Source organism: Danio rerio, chromosome 5 (genome assembly GCF_049306965.1).
Source record: "Danio rerio strain Tuebingen ecotype United States chromosome 5, GRCz12tu, whole genome shotgun sequence".
NCBI lineage: Eukaryota > Metazoa > Chordata > Actinopteri > Cypriniformes > Danionidae > Danio > Danio rerio.
This window is the reverse complement of record NC_133180.1, coordinates 36028787-36045399: the sequence shown is the minus strand read 5'-3', so window position 1 is coordinate 36045399 and position 16613 is coordinate 36028787. Positions and strand designations below refer to the sequence as shown.

The 16613-nt window shown below is 34.3% G+C and overlaps 1 long non-coding RNA gene across 1 annotated transcript; it reads left to right on the top strand.

Moving 5' to 3' along the window:
- Window positions 1-5718, top strand: LOC141385847 (uncharacterized). The gene is made up of 2 exons (XR_012406947.1): window positions 1-2608; window positions 4972-5718. It is a non-coding gene; the product is annotated as an uncharacterized lncRNA (long non-coding RNA).
- The last annotated feature ends 10895 nt before the right edge of the window (window positions 5719-16613 follow it).

Here is a 16613-nt window from a genome sequence, read left to right as displayed (position 1 = left end):
AACCACATTTAAATAACAAATTAAAGTGTTTGTGTGTCTGTGAGTCTGTGAGAGAGTGACCTTTGCACACTTACCTTGTTGTGTCTGAGAAAATCAAAATGTGCATCTAAGCTCTCAGGACTACATGAAGTAAACAAAAACAAAGACTGAATTCATGCACCATCAAATGTGGTTATAAGTCAATGTTGCAAAAACCATCACCAACAACAATAAATTAAGAAGAAAAAATAAAAATCTAAAAATGCATGAAAGCCAATGTTTTTACTTATCGCTTATCGTGATAAAAGGTAAAACAAAATCCAGTTCACAATTACTTTTTATATTGAAAATACGTAATTTTATGCGTTTTGTTTTCACCAAATCAGTAACATCATTTTTTAATTTGGCAATTAAACAGTTAAAATGCTGTCATTTTCTAAACATTTATTAGTTTTGATTGGGACTGAGGTTGATAAACAGAGTTATGCAAAAAAAATAATAAATTGGAAATAATATATATTTATCTAATGCACTTTTACAGCAGTTTAGTTCAGTGGATGTTTTCATCCCTAACACAACAAAAGGGTAGTAAATTTAAACCGTGCACAAGGGTTAAACATTCATTAGCTACAATCTAGAAGAGTCGATGCCTGTTATGAAATGCACTGATATGGCTTGAGGCTGCTCTAGTTTGTTTGTATTAGTTGTGTGTCTTTGAAATAGTGGGATTATTATTTCTTATATCAGAGTGGTTTCTTGTGCTATTTATTTGCTGCTGGTCACTGTCTGAGAGTCTAGTTTTTGTTGTGTTGTTGACTTCTAAATGTAATCAAATGAACAGTAGAAGCCTAATTTACCTAGCCTCCAAACTAGAGGTAATTTTTGGCAAAATATCAGCAGCATTTTGTGTATGAAAGAGCACATTGTTATTAACTGTCTATATATAATGGACCATCAACTCAGTCAGACGTCACTTTCAAATCATGCTTTTCTGCTGACCAGCTTAAATATGAGATAGCTGTGTGGCATGCAAATTCATTTTGCTTTCCTCTACACTACTTTTGCATTTGTTTGTAAAGTGCTAGACGGACATGTTAGTCCATTTCATTTGCATCTAGCTTAAATGCATCAACTTACTTATGACATACTCTTTAAAGAATGCACTGCTCAGGTTATAAGCTCTTAGAAAAAGGCTTATTTAATGCTTGTTCAATGCTTGCCTAATGATTAATCTAAACAAATTAGTAGCATAGAGAGATGTACATATTAAATTCACATGGAAAATGCAGGGTAGTAATTAAATACAATTGTACTGAAATATGCATCATGCAAAAGTTGAAGATGTGGCAAGATTTTCAGACTGTGCTGCTTTTTCTGACCGTTTGGAAAGTCTGGCGTCATGCATCACAATATCCGGGTTCAAATGCAGTATCAGATGCAAAAGCAAACAACAAACGATGCTAATACACACTCACAGTGTGCTGCTATAATACCATAAAATGGTGATCGTAATCTTTATATCCATACTGAAATCTCAGACAGTGATTCATCTTTTATGAATCGTATAAACACTGTAAGCATGGAGACTTTTCAAAGCTTTGGCTAAAATGTGTACTGTGAATAGTGAATGATTATTGAGATAGTGTTCTCATCTGAAATGAGCATAGACTTGAAACCTGTAAATAACACTGACTACTTCAATTAAAATGGAGCATTATATGTTAACATGCAAGCTTAACCATTACACATGGAAACGCAGTGCTCAAATTAATAGTCAGAAAACACCAATTTCACTCATTTCATTGTTTTTAAACACACGCATACGCATTTTTGTGCTAGGTGTAAGAACATATTTGGCAGCATGGTGGTGCAATGGGTTATTGCTGTCACCTCACAGCAAGAAAGTCGCTGGTTCAGTTGGCATTTTTTTATGTGGAGTTTGCATGTTCTCCCAATGTTAGCGTTGTAGTGTTTTTAAGTTAAATTTTCTGTAGTGTGTGTGTATGTCCTGGTCCTCCAGGTTTAGCGTGGGCCTAACGACCCACTTCGTAAAAAAATGTTACGAAACAACAACATTTTTGACTATATAAATACGAATATAAAACGGCCTTGGGAGCAAGCAAACAAGAGAGAGAGAGTAAGAGAGAGAGAGAGAGAGAGAGAGACTGAGAATAATTACATAGGATAGCAGTTTCAAAGTACATGGCTGTACCTTCAGTGAAGTTGGAATGATCCCTGAATTTCAAAATCTCAAGCCTTTTATAGTTTCTATTTACTAGTACTCTTGATGCAAATGGAGTTGCTCCTGTTGTCACAGATGTGTTGTGTATGTTAATGCTGTTCGACACCCCATTGTCTGAGATGGTTTTTAGTGCCCCACACCCACACCCATTCCCATTCTACAATTAGTCACCGTTTGCGCAAGAAGTGATCATCCCAAATAGTGCAGAGACAACAAAGCAGTTCTCTCTGTGACAAAGCTTTTTCTCTGTGATAAATAAACTCTTTGTGATAAAGGCAGCATAAAACAATTTAAAGTGGAAGCTGGATTGAGGCAAACAATCATTTCTTACAGTGGGTATGTTTTATGATATCTTCTTCAATCATCAAAAGAAGTCCAACTTTTAGGGTTGGGCATCTAAGCTATAATGCCGATCCGATACGCATCTCGATACAAAGAATACGATCCGATATATTAGCGATACATTTGTGACATATTGCGATGCAACACGATACGATTCACACCCATATCACGATACGATGTGATAATTCAGCACTAACTAATTAGATCAAGTTTATGAGATAATGTGAAAGAGGATGCTGTGCCATTGAATGAGTTTGATTATTTATTAACCAAGCAAAACCAAGACTTTTTTTACAAACTGGCTCTTCTCTCAGAGCCAGAGTGTCAGTTTACAGTAGAGGGCCATTTTAGAACATATAGCACATATTATTTAAGTATTTTCAAGATAAACAGAATGTATAAGTGCAATATATATTAAAAAAATATGTATATATTTGCACTCTTTCAACATAAATAAATTTAGCATTGCACAACAAGAATTGTGATTAAACTTTTCAACTATGAAAACAAGTTTTACAAAGATATATTTTGCCACTGATTATTCAAAACTTACGGTCGTGAACTAGCAGTTATGCTGCGTTGAAACATCACTGTCACTGTAAACAACAGGCTAATAAAAATATAACAAACCAGCAATCTTCTTGCTGTGAGGTGGTCAAACTACCCACTGTGCCACCGTGACACCCAATTATTTTTATCATTATTATTATTAATATTATTATTATTATTATAATTAAATAAAAATTAACAGGAGGAGGTGTTTAAAACCTTCGTTCTCCGTGACACTAGGCTGAATATCTTTGCAGATGAACAATGCAATAGCATTCGTTATTGGCGTAGAGCGAGCAGAACTGTTGCGCATGGAAAAAAAAACTTGCAATGCTTTTCTCACCACTTTTGGAACTGGTTGAAGCAGTGCGAAAGCCGGGGATGCAGAAACACTGGAAGATGCTTCCACAACAACACCGTGGCGCCGCTTCAAGTGAGATATCAGATTAGTCGTACTGCCCGCATATTTTACAGATGCGCGGCACATTTTGCAAATTGCATCTGTCCTGTCATGTCGTCCATCCTTAAATCCATAATGTTGCTTGCCATACTTTAGATTTAAAACTCAGTGGGGAATATGTTTGTTTTGCTTCTCGCGCTTTCTGAGGGCGCACCACTAGCTTCATCCGCACACCTGATACAGAGTTGTAGTGAAAGTGTACACATCCGCAAATCCGTTGCTAAGGCTTACTTTATGTAGGTCGATTAAATTATGCGCCAAAAACAGGTTGACAACACTTGTTAATAAATAAAAAATACATTCTATATTAAAAATATAAGCTGTATCTCGGAAAAATCGATGCATCTCGCAAAAACCGATGCATCTCGATTTGCTTCCAAAATTTCATTCATCCTCTGCTGCTCTACCGATGCACTCGCATCGTGCACGCGCATGACCGCGTATCGATACATATCGGTTAATCTTCCCATCCCTAGTACCAATAGTTGAGGTCAAGAATTAATGAAGCTGTTATAATGATTATAATGAATTACATTGACCTTGTGACAATCATGTTTATGATGGATTTATGACAGGTTATGTGCTAAAACAACGCACATACATACAATATTATATACTGTGCATGTACTCTAATACCTCAACGTATAAACTTGGATCCATTGTAGATAGTATGAATATTTGTATGGACATCAGAAGAATGCTGATTCCTGCAGATATGGCACTGAACACATTTATTCCAAGGGAGGCCTTCATCTACAATAACAGAATATACTACGAGTTAGAAAACTGAGAACAAACTTCACCCAAAAACAGATCATTGAAGAAACTTTTACAAACATACCTAAAACTTTTAACTTAAAGTAACAAAAACATCAGATATCTAAAACCATTTTGTCTGAGCAAACGGAAAGGGGTGTGTTGAGAATGAGCCATATACAGTACATACAATATGAGGCTATAGTAGAGGCAAAATTATGTATTAGAAATGATTTGTATTTCTGTGACACTACAGTTTTAATGGCCCACACAATAACAGTTCCCACAGAAATTCACAGTAAGGTCCTCATAACGTTAAGCCCATTACCCAATATATTTTGTTTACTTATGAAATGTTTGTAAATATATTTATTTATTTATATTTATTTATTTATTTATATTGTTTATTTAGTTTCAGTCATACTATTCAATGATACACATTTTTTCCTTCAATCATTTTCTGTTTCAGATTTTGTGAATGTGTAAAATGTTTTATGAATTAGATTTTTGGATATCCCATGTGCGGTGAACTAGCAAAGAGAGCTCTTAAGCTCTTTTTACTTCTTGGTGTAAACAGAAAATTTAGTTGTCACTGGATTTTTTAATTTTTTTTATTTTGTCTTGTTTTAAGACAGTTTTAAAGCAAAAAGTGTTACAACCATACATTCACGGTAAAGAAAAATATTATTTATTTACGGTTTCAATTTAAATTGTGAGACTTTGATCTCAGTTTCAACATTTTTTTCTTGTTAAAAAAGTTAACAAAGTGATTTTTATTGACATTTTTAACAATCTAAAACAATTTTATGTGTACTATGGTAATGTAAATTATTAAATTCCAAAGTGTTACAGTTACAAATACTGACCACAAATACATAAGAAATATGTATGTTGAAATATGTGGGTATCATATACATACCAAAAACAACTGATATTTATACTGCGCAGCAATCGACAGAGATCCAGCACTGATGTACTGAGAAAGAAACAAAAGTTTACAGAGAGAAAGTTTGTTCTGGATATTAAATATAAGGCAATATAAGGCAAACTTTTATATGAAACTTACAATAAAGGATCCCCAGTAGGTGATGCCACTGTAGACCAGAATAGCGGGATAACCGTAGCCACTGGTGGTGAGAACAACACCCAGAAAGAAGACCATCACTCCAGTCATTATTTGGACAATCTAAACAGCAAAGGTCAGATGTTTTATTCATAATGGCATAACATACATCTTTAGAACCATATATCATCATAATTGATCATTAAATGTCTTACCCCCAATGCCTTTGGTTGTATTTTGAAAAATTCTTTAAGAATCAAAGTGTGGGGTGTTTCTGCTGCTTCCTGTCCATTAACAAAAATAAAGCTGTCTTGTGTCACCTGTGAATTCACTCTAACTACAACTTTTGAGACTCCGTCGGCTACCATTCTGGCATGGAAAAGTTATGAATTTCACCTGTAAAAACACATTAATTATATTCCTAAACAAAGTATTTTGCGTACAGGAGAAATTGACTTTGTAAAGAATACAAGTATTTAATCACGTAATTAATGACAGAACGCAACAAAAAGAGTATTTTCTCAAAACATCATTTTTCTGTATCAAATATTCAATTCATGTATATATTACATATTTAAATATAATGTATATATATATATATATATATATATATATATATATATATATATATATATATATATATATATTTATATATATATATATATATATATATATATATATATATATAGTTTTTTTTTTTTATTTTTTTTATTATATTACCTGAAAAGAGAGTTGTTCATGTCTGGTCATTTGTTAGACGCATCTTTGTTTGAATTTGTGTGTGTGCATGTGTGTGTGTGTGTGTGTGTGTGTGTGTGTGTGTGTGTGTGTGTGTGTGTGTGTGTGTGTGTGTGTGTGTGTGTGTGTGTGTGTGTGTGTGTGTGTGTGTGTGTGTGTTTGTAGAACGAACAAGGAGGGACTTTAAATATAGAACGCAAATTGTTTTCTTATATATGAAAAATTGTAAAATGGCTAAATAGCTAAGAATGTTAAGAAAAAAATACAAATAATTAATGCATATTCAACCAGTTTAGCACATGAAAAGAAATAAAAAATTAAAGGCTTTGTTTGGACAAGTGTTTCAAATAATTTTTAATCAGATTAAATAAGACACACTAACAGAATATATATATATATATATATATATATATATATATATATATATATATATATATATATATATATATATATATATATATATATATATATATATATATATATATATATATATAAACCACCAATAAAATTAAACAACAACTGTGTCTGTGTCAACTGTGCCCCCCCAACCCCCCATCCCCCCATTGTAGTAGTAGTAGTAGTAGTAAATAATTTAAAAATAAATTAAAAATATACATAATTTATTATATATGATGTAATGATGGTTTGTTCTGTAAACTATCAAAAAAAAAGTTAGCTTAAAGGGGCTAATAATTTTGTCCCTAAAATGGTTTTTTAAAATTTTAAAACTGCTTTAATTCCAGCTGAAATAAAAGAAATAAGACTTTCTCCAGAAAAAAAAATATTATCAGGCATACTGTGAAAATTTCCTTGCTCTGTTCGACATCATTTAGAAAATATTTAAAAAAGGAAAAAATTTATTCCCAGCAGTAAAATTTATAAAGCAGTAGGTAGTGCTGTCGCCTCACAGCAAGAAGGTCGCCGGATCACTGGTTCGAACCTCAGCTCAGTTGGCGTTTCTGTGTGGAGTTTGCATGTTCTCCCTGCCTTTGCGTGGGTTTCCTCCGGGTGCTCCGGTTTCCCCCACAGTCCAAAGACATGTGGTACAGGTGAATTGGGTAGGCTAAATTGTCCATAGTGTATGAGTGTGTGTGTGAATGTGTGTGTGGATGTTTCCCAGAGATGGGTTGCAGCTGGAAGGGCATCCGCTGCATAAAAACTTGCTGGATAAGTTGGCGGTTCATTCCGCTATGGCGATATATATATATATATATATATATATATATATATATATATATATATATATATATATATATATATATACTTATCTGAAATTTGTACATCCTATCTTCAAAAAAAAAAAATACCAGCATACATGTTTAAATGTGGTATTAAATATTACTTATTTTCTCACCTACAGCAAACGGCCTTAGTTTCACACACATCACGTTAAAGACAGTTTATCGTGAAGCATCTGTGGTTGCCTTGTATTTCCTCTTCAGTCTGCTAGCTGTATCTTTGCTGAGAATCTATCAAACCTATCTTGAGCAAATCTTTCCACTAGTTTACAAAATTGACCAAACTGGAAACATGCAAGTAAGACGTGTGAACTAGGGTTGGGCATCTAAGCTATAATGCCGATCCGATACGCATCTCGATACAAAGAATACGATCCGATATATTAGCGATACATTTGTGACATATTGCGATGCAACACGATACGATTCACACCCATATCACGATACGATGCGATAATTCAGCACTAACTAATTAGATCAAGTTTATGAGATAATGTGAAAGAGGATGCTGTGCCATTGAATGAGTTTGATTATTTATTAACCAAGCAAAACCAAGACTTTTTTTACAAACTGGCTCTTCTCTCAGAGCCAGAGTGTCAGTTTACAGTAGAGGGCCATTTTAGAACATATAGCACATATTATTTAAGTATTTTCAAGATAAACAGAATGTATAAGTGCAATATATATTAAAAAAATATGTATATATTTGCACTCTTTCAACATAAATAAATTTAGCATTGCACAACAAGAATTGTGATTAAACTTTTCAACTATGAAAACAAGTTTTACAAAGATATATTTTGCCACTGATTATTCAAAACTTACGGTCGTGAACTAGCAGTTATGCTGCGTTGAAACATCACTGTCACTGTAAACAACAGGCTAATAAAAATATAACAAACCAGCAATCTTCTTGCTGTGAGGTGGTCAAACTACCCACTGTGCCACCGTGACACCCAATTATTTTTATCATTATTATTATTAATATTATTATTATTATTATAATTAAATAAAAATTAACAGGAGGAGGTGTTTAAAACCTTCGTTCTCCGTGACACTAGGCTGAATATCTTTGCAGATGAACAATGCAATAGCATTCGTTATTGGCGTAGAGCGAGCAGAACTGTTGCGCATGGAAAAAAAAATTTGCAATGCTTTTCTCACCACTTTTGGAACTGGTTGAAGCAGTGCGAAAGCCGGGGATGCAGAAACACTGGAAGATGCTTCCACAACAACACCGTGGCGCCGCTTCAAGTGAGATATCAGATTAGTCGTACTGCCCGCGTATTTTACAGATGCGCGGCACATTTTGCAAATTGCATCTGTCCTGTCATGTCGTCCATCCTTAAATCCATAATGTTGCTTGCCATACTTTAGATTTAAAACTCAGTGGGGAATATGTTTGTTTTGCTTCTCGCGCTTTCTGAGGGCGCACCACTAGCTTCATCCGCACACCTGATACACTGAGTTGTAGTGAAAGTGTACACATCCGCAAATCCGTTGCTAAGGCTTACTTTATGTAGGTCGATTAAATTATGCGCCAAAAACAGGTTGACAACACTTGTTAATAAATAAAAAATACATTCTATATTAAAAATATAAGCTGTATCTCGGAAAAATCGATGCATCTCGCAAAAACCGATGCATCTCGATTTGCTTCCAAAATTTCATTCATCCTCTGCTGCTCTACCGATGCACTCGCATCGTGCACGCGCATGACCGCGTATCGATACATATCGGTTAATCTTCCCATCCCTACCAACTTTTAAAAAACTCATCTGGATTTTTTTTAAATTCTGCTTGAGTGGAATTTTCTGATTTCTGTTAGAAGGAGGTTCTATGTGTTGCTTCAGGTTTTGATCCATAAGACCTTAAAGCTGAAAGATTTAATCCAAATTTTAGCCCTGACTTGTACTCATAGGGAGTGCAAGTGGCCTGATTTATGGTTCATTGTAACTGACTTCTTGTCCAAAAAATGACTCAGTTTATTATTTTTTTCTGTTCCCAGTTAAGTTAGAGACTCCCTGATCTTAAATTCTAAGCATCAAACAGATTTCTGATCAGACCAGATAGCCTCCAAACTGAAACAATGCAACATAAACATGTCATGTAAAGCAAAGTATTAACAAAGAAGGTCAACTTGTACCATGTCTTTAACAATCTCCTAACTTCACAGTATACTTCACCAGAAAGCACAGGGTTGATGCCAGGAAACTGCAAGGAGATACCGACGGCTTGGTATACAATAGTATTTAGGCCATTTTAAATTGTATTTACTTCCAAATAAAATAAATTCTCTAAAATTAATTTCAATCTTTAGAGTCCTTATCTGACTGAACATATATGACACCGTTATCGGAAACGTTTAAAGATTCAAAATAATAGTTAGGTTTAAGCTGAGACAGATTCCTCCTTCAAGGTAAAAAAAATAAAGCAACAAAATACACATTAACTGACATTAGACCAAATATTTTATCTCAGTTTCAGCGCACCATGCTGAATGTTTCAATTTTGACTGCATTTTCCTTTATTTTCTGCTGTTATGCGCAAAAAACAGTTATGACACTCATCAGGCTGTTATCAGGTTTTGCAAAAGTAATAATAATTTGATGGAGAACTTCTTAGTTTCGAAACAAACAAAAAACTTGAAACTAATACACTAATTAAAAGATCTTAATGGACCTGTAATTTGAACAGGATAATGCCATTTTTAATACTTGACTAAACGTCTTTTTAAGAATATATTCATAAGCTTCCTGCTAGGTTTTATTCTGCACCCAACCGCTCCCGCATGTACTAACTCTTTGTTCACCTGCTGTCCATTTAAAACAGTTTTTGTTCCGACTGCCTTTGCCCCCTGGGGCCTCCCGTGGTGCCGATGCTGAAAAAGAAGCTGATAATTTGTTGATCATCCTCAATGTTTGTTTGATTCTGTGAGATCTTCATCATGTATGAAGGGCTCATCCTTATGCCCAAACCATTTGGAAGGGTTTACCCTCCAGTGTGACAGCTTCGAAGGAGTTTAGGCATAGGGATGAGCCTTTCCGAATGAAACACGATATTTGACACCAAACAGCCTCCCTGCGCAAAGGTCTATCAATTGTACCTTTTAAAATCCGTTATTCGGCAAGGCTGTTCAAAGTTGCCAGGTTTGAGCACTTAAAGGTCCCACCAAATGAAAACAAAGTTATTTAGATGTTAGTGTCAGTATTGTTAGTTTTTTTCAAGAATCTATAAGAAAGTATGCACCAAAACTGACAAAATCTGTGTTTAAAGGATAGAAAATTGATATGAACATGTAAAGCTTGCAGTTTGTCACTTCCGCCTAAATGGATCAACTTTTTTTTTCGCCTTATACTTTAGTTTCTCATTAAATCGTAACCAATCAATTGCTCTCTAGTATCTGACATGGCCTGCGCTCTTCAAGACATTTCACATTTGATGCTCTTTTTTTCACATGTGATGAGCTCAACCACTTTAACTAGCAGAGCGGTGATAAAACAAAATTGGTTGTTTTTTAAAAGGGGAGTAGCTACACTATCTCTCACCCTCTCTTCTTGTTTCAGTCGATATTACTTCACACTTTATTAAAATGCCCATTTTAAAGCACTTTGCTGCACCTTAGTTTATTTTAGACTCTTCAGATAGTTTACATTACAAAGTGCACTTTCAAAAGTGATTTATCCCATTGAGAACACACCACTTGTGTTTGTGGAATTATTACAATTGGCTGGTGTGAATTCATGGTCTGGCTGAATCATTGAAGGTGTCTGTTTAAAAGATCACAATACTGTAAGTGATGCATGATATTGGATTGTGGCCGATATCTTATAAGCCACTATTTTAAAGCTCATTTTACCCAATAACTGTTTAAGAGGTTATTACAGGCTTATAGTCAACACATTCTCTTATCGGCAAGTCAAATCAGCAAATAATAACCCATATCTGGCCAGTGCAGATGTTTGTCTTTTCAACGGTTATGTTCCAAGTAATTTTGTGCAACCCTAATTACAAATAAATTAAATTAAATTAAATTAAATTAAATTAAATTAAATTAAATTAAATTAAATTAAATTAAATTAAATGATTCTGTCTGGGTTTTTTTTAATCAGTTGAGGTTTACAAATTAATGTGCATGTCCTGGGTTAAACTATTTATCACAGCAGCCCAGGCACCATGTCAGTGGGACGTATGCTGCAAGTGGTTTGGTATACCTCCAGGTGGGAGGGACAACATCCACTGTAGGTTGGCTGGGTTATGGGTTATCAGTATAGTGACACATTTTTGTGACACTGTACAACACTATTTTTTGTTTACAACATTACTATTTTTACCATTACTGAAATTTGTTAGTGTAGACGTTAATAAAAAAGCAATAGCTTACTGTAAGAGGTGAGTTTATGGTTGGGGTAGATGTAGATGTTAATTAATTGATTGATTGATTTATTTGACAATTTGAACAAAAATATAATGTAAAAATATAATGAAACACAATACAGTAGCTTACTGTAAGGTATTGGTTTACAGTTTGGGGCAGGTGTAGATGTTAATAAACACAATAGTTTATTGTAAGTGGTTGGTTTATGGTTGGGGTAGGTTAGAATGTTAATAAAATACAGTAGCTTACTGTAAGCAGTGTGTTTACGGTTGGGGTAGGTGTAGATGTTAATACTACACAATAGCTTGCTGTAAGTTTACGGTTGGGTTAGGTGTAGATGTGTAATAAACACAAAAGGTTAGTGTAAGGAGTAAGTTTAGGGTTGAAGATTGTGTAGATTTTAAATAAGCAAAATAGCTTACTGTAAGTGAAAGGTTTAGGGTAGGTGTAGATATTAACAAAACACAAATGGTATGACTGTGTTGTGTTCAAGACATTACATCAATCAACAGCCCAAGGAAATTGTACAACCTACATGGACCTCAAGTCCCACCAATTTGGAGCTGGCTTCAACCTCCATTTTATCCCCAACTCAAAGGGCTTTTTAGCCTAACTGAATATAATCAAATGGCAAAAAATGCCTTTGCTGTCTTAAATCTTATTAGCGTTCACAACAAACCTGTTATTCTGTATAAACAACCACACAATAGTTCTAGTTCCACTATAGGACAAGGCACGCATATGGTTGATGAGGGCCTGTTACTGGCACTGACCCCATCATTCATAGGCATTCAAATCAGCTCTGATGCTCTCCAGCTGTGTGCGTGGGCTGCAAACTGGGGGATTTATGACTCTAATGCTTTTTATTCGGCACCTGTGGGACCTGCCGGAAGCTTCCAGCATCCTTCTGCCTTCCGCTAATCCTCGGCTAATTGTTGGTTCATTCAAATAAATGAGGATACTAGCATCTCGGCTAATGGTGATTTAGCGACCCAATGAGTCTTATGGACTGCGTTGCTGTAGGACTGCAGTGAAAGATTGCATTTGTCAGTTTTCATTTATATATGTAAGGTAGCAGACAGGTGGCTGTTTGTACGTCATGGCAACTGCACAAATGCATGATTCATGCTGAAAATACTTGAGCTGAACTGATTTCCCTTCATAAACTAATGGAATTATGGGATGTCTACATTGGCTGAAAGTCTCCAGATCAGTTTCTCCACATTGGTCATCAGCGCTTGCTCATGTAATGATGCCCCAGTGGATCATGGGACTTTTTTTATTCGAACCACAAAGCAAAAGGAATGCCAGAGTTTGTATAATTACGGATGTGGATATGATGTATGACATGACTTTATCCAAGAAATAAGGAGGTTTGACATGACTTAACCCGATCTGTCATTTATTCTTTTAAAAAATAATGAGCTTTGACTTTGTCTGACAGTAAGGCTCAAGGATTGCTGAAACAATGGAAACATTACATTTGTAGATGTATTTTGGGTCATTATGGGTCATCAGTTTTTTTCTACCACATACAGACTCAGTGACCTGCAGTGCACTGGGGTTAGGATGAGTGTGCACATGTCTGATGAATAAACCTACTGGACTTGTCTTTAAATTTATAAAAAAAAAAAAAAAAAAAAAACTGTACTGTTGCCTAATTTTTCCTGTATATAAGATAGTTTAGACTTATATACATTTAGATAAAGTTTAATTGCACTTTTGAATGACGACAAAAAGAGATATAATTTAAATGTGTGTGTGTGTGTGTGTGTGTGTGTGTGTGTGTGCGTGTGTGTGTGTGTGTGTGTGTGTGTGTGTGTGTACAGTTGAAGTCAGAATTGCTAGCCCCCTGTTTATTTTTTTCTCCCAATCTTCAATTTCTAAACAATAGTTTTAATAGCTCATCTCTAATAACTGATTTATTTTATCTTTGTACAGTAAATGGACAGAGCAAGATAATTTTTACAGTATGTCCGATAATATTTTTTTCTTCTGGAGAAGGTCATATTTGTTTTATTTCAGCTAGAATAAATGCAGTTTTTTTTTTTTTTTTAAACATTTTAAGGTCAAAATTATTAGCTCCTTTGAGATATTTTTTTTCTTTCGATTTTTAAACCATCATTATTCAATAACTTGTTAATTGCCCTAACCTGCCTAATTAATCCATGTCACTTTAAGCTGTATAGTAGTGTCTTGAAAAAAATATCTAGTTAAATATTATTTACTGTCATCATGGCAAAGAGAAAATAAATCAGCTATTAGAAATGAGTTATTAAAACTATTATGTTCAGAAATGTGCTGAAAAAAAGCTTATTTTTCGTTAAACATAAATTGGGAAAAAATGTAAAAAAAAAAAGAGGGGCTAATAATTCAGGGGGAATAATATATATGCAGGGCTGTGCGAAAATACATTAAAATGTTTTTTTTTAAATAAAACACAAAATACAGTTGCCACAAATGTATCAAAATAAAACATTGCATTTTTTATTTTAAAAATACTACAAACTACTTTTAAAATGGAGCATGAAATTTCTTCACAAAGCTTTCATCATTTGACCTATTGGATCAATCCCTTCACCATTAAACTGACTTGGTGAAATAAACAATGTTTCATAGCAACAATGTTTCTCTGCCACTTTCTTCACCTGGGGATGTTGTGGCCTAATGGTTAGTGAGGTGTACTTAGTGTAGTTGTATTTGGTTGTAATAGTAACTAGTGTTTCTCTTTGAGCTACACATTACAATCCGTCTATTATTTGTACTGTATACTCATTTTCCCAAGACTTTTTTAGTTCTTCTTTTTTTTTTGGAAGATTATTGCTTTACCAGTAAACCATAAGTACACTTTTATATTTCTAAAGTTCCTCTGCATTTCCACTTGCAGCAGATTGACACTGTTGTTGTTCTGAAGGCTCCTCATTCTGTTCTGCAGGACTGATATTTTATTTCATCTCATTTCTAAAGCAAAGATGCTGAATTTTACACTAGCCATTATATATTTCTTGGTCACTTTTAGATAGAAGTGAAGTGTCATGAAAAATATCTAGTCAAATATTATTTACTGTCATCATGTCTAAGATAAAATAAATCAGTTATTAGAAATGAGTTATTAAAACTATTATGTTTAGAAATGTGCTGACAAAATCTTCTCTCTGTTAAACAGAAATTCGGGATTAGTGGAAAAATAAACAGGGGTGGGGTAATAATTCAGTGGGGCTAATAATTCATTTATACTGTATGTGTGTGTGAAAGTAGTAAGTGAATAAAAACTAAAAAGATGTAGTGAATCTAAAAAAAAAAAAAACAAGACTAAAAAAACAGGACTGATTTCTCTTAATTATTTCAATGCTGTGCTTATTTTAATATTTAGCAGGTAGACAACAAATAAAGCGTTTGTGTTTTCAATATTCTATTTGTCTTCAACACCATAGTTTATTTCAGCATAAAATAGCTGGCCATTGCACATTCTGAAGGGTCACATTAGGGGTAACAAGCAAGACATAGTTTGAAAATGAAATGGTGAAAATGTACACAGTAATGTTGAATCTTTTACATATTTACATGCAGCAGATGATAATCATGCCCCAAACGTTGATACACAAAAATGTGAAATAAAACGAACCATATAACTGCATCATCAAGGAACAATGTCAAACTTGCCTTCTCACAGAGAAGAACTACAGTCCATATATTGTCTAAAAAGACTACAATAAATTAAAACACTACGACTTTCACATTTTAACATCACAAATATGATCAACTCAACAGTTCCTCCTTGATGACCACTAATCAAGACAAGTTAGATTCATTTCTGTTCAGTGGTTACAAGGATTTAAAAGTGCAAAACGTCCAACCTCAAATAAACATTTAACATTCTTAATAGCTTTTACAATTTTACCTCTGTGCCATACATTCTATCATCTGCATACACTTAAAAAAAAAACTAAATAAACTCTCTGGTAACACTTTATTTTGATGGTCCATTTGAGTATTAGTATACTGTCTGCTTAATATCTGTTGATACAGCTCCTTCAACAGACATTTAACTGACTCTAAGAAACTTTGCAAGTACATGTCCACTTACACTAAACCTAACCCCAACCTAACAGTCTTCTTATAATCTAATGAGAATTAGTTGCAATGTAACTTAAATTCAACAAACATACCATCAAAATAAAGTGTGACTAATTCTCTTGGCAATGATATACTGTGTATAATGTGCTCTTACATTTTAATTTGTACCAATATGTTTTGTGACAGTGTAAATGTTATTAAACGGATAGAAAATTGCTTGATAGTTCACAGCATATTGTACATATGATGGAAATTCCAAAGACAATGTACAGTTATATGTAGCTACATCTTACATCAGACTGAAATAGTGGACAGTTATTTATGCATCAGTAGAAAATGGAGTGTTGTAGTCACCTTAACATAAGGAAAATAACATAACCATGAGCGTGGGGGAAAGTTGATGAGGCACTCTGGTTTGTTGAACATGCGACCTTACAGAGATCTCTTTAGAATGCCTACAAAGGAGAACTAGAAGCAGGGCAGCAGATATTTGCTCTCTTGTACTACCCACAAAAGTCATTCATCAAGTCTAATCAAGATTTGGAATTCCGGGGTGTAGGGGGTGGGGGTGTCAGGGGGATTATCCTCTTGGCCTGGGTCAACCAGATAAGTCAATAGAAGCCCCGAGCAGGTTTATCTAGTCTAAAACAGAATGGCATTTTTCTGTGGAGATTCACAAGAACCTGCAAAGAAGACAATTTATCTTAGAGCTTTGCCAAGCTCCTCAAAGTCTAGAAAATGCATCTGCTGCTCAACTAACCAGATTTATTTAGAGATAGATTAAGAGTTAT